Source organism: Ananas comosus, linkage group 5 (assembly GCF_001540865.1).
Source record: "Ananas comosus cultivar F153 linkage group 5, ASM154086v1, whole genome shotgun sequence".
In the NCBI taxonomy this organism is placed as follows: domain Eukaryota; kingdom Viridiplantae; phylum Streptophyta; class Magnoliopsida; order Poales; family Bromeliaceae; genus Ananas; species Ananas comosus.
Window position 1 is genome coordinate 12,167,783 of NC_033625.1, and position 8,139 is coordinate 12,175,921.

Consider the following 8,139-nt stretch of genomic DNA (forward strand, 5'->3'; position numbering starts at 1 on the left):
AAAGAGAGACGATGATAGCATTAAATTTACCTTTACAAACTCCCTTACCTTGTGCTTCACGATACGACCATCCTCCATTTTTTAACCAGCCTTCGAATCGATCTGTCCAACTCGATAAAATATATCGTCTCTTCCTGTCATGTGAGCACTGCAAACCACTATCCAATATCAAATATTTTCCAAATTTGTATTTACGGTGTAGCAGAGCAAAAAGAACATCAGATTCAACATAGTTACATCAAACTTTGAGAATTATTCTCCCTTTTCAAACGACAAAATCTTTCTATATGCCATATTTCTTACAATAAAGCATCTGGATATTCTTAAAGGTGTTACCTTTCTGATCCATAGGATTTGTTGCTGTTTCGTTGATCTGGCCGCTCATATCTACCTCTCCTCTATTTCCTTGACCATGACCACCGCGACCTCTTCACGACACGGTGATGAAGCTTCCGACTGTAATAGCTACTCCTTTATCCCTATTCTTTTGATACATTCAAAAAGCATTCTCCGACAAAATTTTCATGAGGTTTGTCAATGCGATCCTCATGCGACAAAAGAGAGCCCAAAAGTTCGGTACAAGAATATTTAGTAAATCTTTCGATCTTCAATACAGCCACAACATGATTATACTTAGGAGTCAAACTTCGTAAAATTTTTTCTACAACTTTTGATCCGACAAATCTTCACCATATGAACGCTATGGTGGTTACTAGTCCATAACTTTTGAGAAAAAAGAATGACATTTTCATTTTCTTGCATGAAAGTAGTCTCAATTTTCGTCGTAAAGTTTGAAGTTTTGACTCTAGTACCTTTGAACTGCCCTGATACTCCTTCTGTAGCGTATCCAATGCTTCCTTCGATTTTGTCGCAGCAGCAATGTGCGAAAAATCGAGTCATCAATGGCTTGCTGAATGAAGAAGAGAGCCTTTGAGTCCTTCTTCATATTCTCTGGGTAGCATCCGTGTACCCCTTCTCCAAAGATCACATAGATCTTGCGATCGCAGCATCGTCTTCATCTTGATGCACCAGAAATCATAGTTCTCCCCTTTGAAAATGGGAAGAAGCAGTTTGGGATCCGCCGACCCCCCGCTGATCGCCATCGACGTAGCCTCCCTCTCACGAATCCTGACGCTCTAATACCACTTGTTATGGCGGTAATCAATAAAACAATGAAGCGAATAATTTTATTATTGTGGAGAATAATCAATAGATTCGCGGTGTACTTGTTCTACACAGTCTTAGCCTTTTATGGTGCATATGGATAACAAAAAAAACAAAATCTAAACTGACTAACAAAATCCCTCGTAACAAATCTAACAAATAAGAAATCTTAATAACAAATCTAACTAACTAACAATTTGATCTTATCTTCAACAGCTTCAACAACATTAACTGTTTGTGAATGGACATCATTCATTTTGTTGGAGTCTCAGCAAGTTGAGTTCTATGGATGTAAACAATCTATCAATTAAAAATGCATTTGAATATATGTAATTTAGTTGTTGGATTGGGCCTAAAATTTTGTGTGCAGGATAATGTTGAGGGCTATTCCTCCAGTATTGAAATTCTAATTCCAAGGGCAATAATTAGGAGTGCGACATCGTTTCAGGAGCTCCTCGATCAATGAGATCTCGTCAACATAACATATTCATCCCATGCCACATGCTAAAAATAAAACACCATTAACTCCAGTATAAATATCCCTATGCAAATCTCAATACTTTATTTGTCAACAATTTAGAGAAGGCCTAATCCGCATATATAATGAGTATTATCTGGTTTAAAGGGAATTACCATATAAAATCATCTCATTTCGATCGGTACGTACGTTTCAGTTTTATTTAATAAGTAGTTCAGTGCAGTTTGGTTTTAGAAATTGAAAAACAAAAGAACTGAATAAATCGAATTGATTGAATTCTTTGTTGAGTTAATATCTATTAAACTCTATTAATCCCCGTTTCTTTTTGCCACGTGTCATGTTTATCTTAATCCACGCTAATTCAATTTATGTCATCAAGCCACCTCAGATCCATTTGTTCGTTCGCCCCGGCCGCTTCGATCGATTTCTCGCCTCTTCGATCCCCTCTTCGATCCCTTGCCTCTTCGATCCCTTCTCCATTCCCGCCACTTCAATCCCTGCCCCGCCGCTTCGGTCCCTCCCCCACTCCCGCCACTTCGATCTCTACCCTGCCTCCACCCCGCCTCCTCTTCGATCCCTCCTCCGCCTCTTCCATCTCTCTCTACGCTTCATCATCTCCCTCCTCAAAACCCTAATAATCAGAGAGAGAGAGAGAAAAGAGCATGCACGACGCCTCTTCTCTTTCACCTACCTCCACCTTTCACCGGAGAACTTCGCTACCACCGCAATGTCTGCTCTCAAAAACCCAAGAGGCTCCGATGGACCGAAGCAGGCCCCACAGAAGCAGTTTCTGTTTAAAGATTAGAAGCAGCCCAGAGCAAGAAGATGGATTAGAAGAAGGATGAGGATCTGGTGAATACATGTCTCATTTTCCCCTCTCTCGATCTGGATCTCGATCTCGATCTCGATCTCGATCTCGATCTCTATTTACTTTGATCTAGAATTTTTCTTTATATTTTGGGATAAGTTATCTATGTAAAAATTAAAAATTATCCGGATATAGTATCTAAACTTTTATGGAGTATCTATCGGAGCCCATTATGTCTAACTGATGATTTAATTTGAGGGATCTATTATCGACCATCCCTAGAGCAAGTGGCAAAGGGCTTGGTGGTTGGTACCCGAGACCCAAGTTTGAATCCTAATTGATTCACATTTTCAGCTAAGTTTATTTCTAAATGAAATAAACGAAGCGGGTCGCATGCTACCTATCTCTCAAAAAAAAGAAAATTGTGGGATCTATTGCTTAACAGTAAGATCTCTTATTAAGTAAAAGAAAGGTGTAATAAGCTTTTTATGGAGTTAATGCTAATAAATAAATTAGCTAAACCCCTGTTTTACTTTAGGGCTGCTAACAAGTGGGACTTCGATTCCCTCCATACCGACATTCTAGCTATATCAAGACAAAGTATAAACTAAGAATTTTTAAGGATCCACTGAAGTTCTCACAGGTATTGTGTGAATTACAATTTTTTTTTTTTTTTTACTAGAAATTTTGGAATTGATAGTTTGTCTTATACAAATTTTTGATTGGAAATACCACTAAATATCAATTGCTGCTAGATGTTAGGCAGAGTTGTTGGAAGTGATGATGTTTCTTTGAGGATTACAAAATGCGCAGTATGCTATGCTGATGTTGCTTAGAAAAGAAATGCACTGGTTATGCTTGCTGAATTGAAATATATTTTAATTTTCTATTTCTTTTTTTAAGACTAAAATACAAAAAATAATTTTAAAAGTTTCGCAATTTGAACAATGCTTCCTGAATAATTAATATCTATATTTAGAACTTCACCACTTAATCCCCTTTCATGACTTTTTTTTTTTGAAAATTGTTAGAGACTATTTAAATATGATAAAATTAATTAAAAATAGGTACAATGAGTATTTAGATCGTATTGCAGTATTTTCTAATGAAAATATGATGGTGGACTGTTCAACTGCGAACAAAATTTAGGAGATTGGAGGCTGCTCTTTAAGTATTTTTAGTTTTTAAAGGAGATAAGTTGCAAATCACAGAGTTTTTTCAAGGATTTTGCATTCTAGCCTTTTCTTAATTTTCATTAGTGTGTGTGTATGATGCATATATTAGTTTTCAAAACTTCAAATGCTACATGAGCTTCGAAAATCCTAATAGAAACCTACCCTACTATATTTGAGGCATAGGAAAGATACAGATTTCTTTAATAAATCTTGAAAGATATGAATTGCTATCAAGAGATTGACGAATTCAACAATGCAGGCAAATTACAGAGCACAAATTTTCTTATATTAATGCTCGGCTTTCTACTCTCTATATTTCAATTATGAAATTGTTTATGTTGTTACGGAGATCAGCTCCAATGTCAGAGGCTTCAAAATTGGTGATCATATTGGCATTGGAAGGAATATGTTGACTCATGCAGAGATTGTGAATATTGCAATGATTTTCTTGAGGTTCACTATGTAAAGAAGTCAATTGCTACTTTCAACAGTATCGACATAGAAGGCACCACAGTTACAAAAAGGGGATATTCAAACTACATTGTAGTGCATGAGAGGTATATCATTTTTCATTAGCTAAATCAATTTTCTTTTCCAATAACTATGTTACCATATTGAATCCACCGAAGTGATAGAAAATGAACACTAAGAACCACACCTTTTGTCCCAAGTTGGCACTATAACAATTCCTTTTCTTTTATTGAATTTTCATGTACTCCTATTTTGCCATAATAGTTACCTAAAAGAATGATTTTTGTAAGTTTTTTAATAAAAAATTAAAAAAGATGCGTTCGTCATGTTTTAATGGGAAAATCATTTATTCCTTGTTGGGTTAGTGATATCAAATTCACTTATAAGACTAATTGGTTTTATTTTGGGTTTGGTTCAACAACTCATGTAATGGGCTAGTTAGTAATTGGTTTGAGCTTTACTTGACCCATTTGGTATATTGGGCCAAGTGATGTTAAGAGAGATTCTCCTTGGGTTTAGAAAGAGAGAGTTCTCATTTTGTTTTGCTCTCTAGGTTTTCCTTTTTTTGAGATAGAGAAGAGAGGTGTAGAGAGAGTTGGAGAAAAAGCTCTCTCGTTCTTTTTGTTTGATTCAAAAGCTTCCAAGGTTGATTGGAGGAATTCTAAGAGGCATTTCGAAGTGGATTTCGTGGATTCGGAAGGTGCTTAGATGAAGGTGTAGCAAGAAGGGTTTTTCCCAATTAGAAGGTTGCAAGCCCATTGTAATAGAATGGTAATCTCTAACCAAATCTTGTAATCTCCTCATTTAATAGTGGATTTGATCTCTCCGTGCCCGTGGATGTAGCCCGGTTTGGGTGAACCACGTAAATCTTGTGTTGTTGTTGCAGTTGTGCTTGTGCTTGTGCTTGGATTTTCTCTTTCTACTTTATTTACTCCAATCTTGCATTTCTTGGTTGTGGATAATTTATATACATCACATTTGTTTACTAGTGTGATTAGTATCTTGATAGTGATGGTTCCGTCATTAGCTCCCTACATTCCTATATGTTTTTGGTATGCAGGGTATTTAACTAATGGCCCCTTGATATCGGTGAGAATTATCTAATTGTGTTGTTATAATATTATAGGAAAGCATTTAGGTTTACTGGCGGTATTTCTTGGTGCTTGGCTTTAGGGTATAGTTTTTCGCATATCAATTATCATTTTGCTATGTTGTATCTTTTAATTTTGATTTGTTGGATTAAACAACTGATCGACTTGGTTATCCCTTTTTTGGTTTCTTACAATATATAATTTATGAAAAGATATTCCTCATTGATGTACAAGTACTTTTTAATTTCTCGATTTAATTATGATGTTTCTGTAAGGACTGAGATTTTTTGACAGTGCTACTAAACTCTCTGTTGATGATGTTTATGTGTGTAATTTAATTACATAAGCACTCGTCAAGTTTCGGGCGAAAATGAGCTAAAATGGAGAAGATACGCGACTTTTAGTTTTCACTTAAGTGAATAGTAACTCCGGTTTTCCGGAGAAGCCACGGAGTAGAGTTGGCTTCTGGCGCGTATCGGACTCCGTTCATATCAGTCCAATAGCTCGTTTCGACCGGTTCAGCTGTTTTGGAACCAATGGCACTGACGGAATTGGATTTGGATGCACAGATTTCGAGAAAAAGGGGTTTAATGGTTTTAGCATATAGTCGTCTATATGCGGGTTTTGGTGGAACCTTGGAGGGATGGTTTTGTCGCAAATCGGAAACCTTTTCGGGCGAAACGAAATGCTAGATTCGATGCCTCTGTCGTGCTGATCGCGCTGGTGCGATCCGATCGGAAATCTGACGGACGGATCTTCGGGAATCGCGAAAAGTCCGCGAAGGGGCTGATTTGAGAAATCGGATCATTCGCGAAAAGGCCCTATATTTTATGCATCGAATTGCGAGTCTTCGAACTCAGAGGGACTATCGCGCATTGTGCGACTGCTGGTTGAGAGCTGGGATTAAATAGATTCCTTTCGAGGGGGTTTTCCGCGAGTTTTCCACACCTTTATATAGGTGGATCTAGGGTTTTCTTGGACCAAACCCTAACCCTAGAACCCCCCAGCTGACCCCAGCCGCCCCTGCCATCCCAGCACCTCCCTGCCCTGCCCGTGCTCGCGTTCCGGCCGCCGCCGAGCAGCCCCGGCCGCCGGAAACAGCCTGCAGCCAACATTCCTCCTCTCTTGGACCACCTCACCACCGGCTTAAGCTTGGTGCTTGGAGAGGCCTGTTAGCCAGAGCACCACCTTCCCCTGGTCGAGATCTTCCTCCGGCGCCCTCCCCCGCCGGCCCCGGCCACCCCCGAGCGTCGCCGGAGCCGCCGGAAGAGGCTGCAGCCAGCCGGGTCTGCCCAGACCCGAGCCAGGCCGAGCTCAGGTTGCGGGCCTTGGGACCGCACTTCCCCTGCGGCCAAGCCCCCCTGTCGACCCCGGCGACCTCCAGCAACCCGGCGCGCGCGTCCCCGGCCGTCCCCGCGCCCCGCCGGCCGCCGCCAAGGTCTCCCGCCGCCGCTCGGGTCCTGTGCGGGCCGACCTTGGAGCCGCGCCACTCCCGAGCGCCGCCGTTGCCCTCTGAGGTGAGCACCACCTCCCCCTTGGTCTCCGGCACCGGATCATCGCCGCCCCGACCTCCCCCGGTCGCCGCCTCGCCGCCGGCAAGCTCCAACCCGAGAGGAAGTGTGCGGGCCCGATCTCCGCCGCCGCGCCACCGGCTGCTGCCCGCCGCCGGCCAGCACCTCCCCCGGACCTCCCCGACCTGCTGCTCCCATCACCGGCCGGAGCGCCCGCCGCCCGATCGCCGGCGGCCATCCCTAGCTCCCACTGCTCCGGTGAGTAGCCATTTATGGTTCCAGCACTGCTGTTTTGCGTTCCGGTCACTTTTCCGGTGATCCGATGACTCCCTGGCACCTCGGGAGGTGAGCACGGTGATCGTGGGCTCGTGCTGAACACGATGCTCACCTCCATTTAGGTTAACGGTGCCCTGGTTAGAGAGTAATGTGCTATCTTCGCGCTGTGCGCGCTGGTTCGCTGTTGTTCGCGTCGCTCGTGCGCGCGTAGTTGCTGCCGGCAGTGCTTCGAAAGGTGAGCACGGCCCCAGGCACGCTGAAACCTAGCAACAAGTGTGATGGCACCCTCCGTAGATCCCTGGTTTGCTGGTACGACCCGTTGGAGCCATGAAATCACATAAAATAATGTGATTTCATGTGCCGTTAGGGATTCTTTTGCGTTTCGCTTCGTCGTGGCTGCTGTTGGCAGCAAGTTAGGGCTCAGGACAACTTCTGGACTGATCGTCCAAGGCCCCAGACCCTTGCGAAGATCGGAAATGCAGTTCCGGTGCGTTTTTTTCGACGAAATCCGCCGACGGAACGCGGGTTCGGTTCGGAATTATTCCGACGGTGCTTCGTGAGCTTTTGCGTAGTCACTGAGCCTTATTGGCTGATCACTTGCGTCATTTCGAGAGTTCGGAAATGACGGGTGAGCGACGGTGGGTTCTCTGTCTCGAATTAGACACTTCCGGGAACCCGAATCGAAACGATTATCCGACGATAATTGTTTCGACACGAGGAGTTTGTGTTCGTGCCATGATGCAACGTATTATTTATGTTTAGTGGCAGCAGGTGACTCGTACTCGAGTCGGTATTTCCGGGACAGTTCGGTGGCTCCCGGCGGAGTCCCCGTGCGATTATGGGACTTCCGGCGTATTACGGCGATCGGTTTTGGGAACCGATCTCCATGGGTTTGCTTGTAGGTTGTGGATCTAGTGGTTATTAGCTGGGGTTAGACACTAACCCGGTGGACCTTCCGTTTTTTTTTTTGTTTTTATTTGTTGTCCGGTTGGAACGTCCTTTTGCAAGTCAGGAGAGCAGCCAGCATTTGTACAGGTAGGTATTCGATCCGACGTTCAGTAACAGGTGGTGCAACGCTCGTGATGGTTTCCTACCTCGTTCTCTCGATTAATCTGGCATATATATAATATAAATATCCGTGATATACTAGTATTGAACGCTTGCA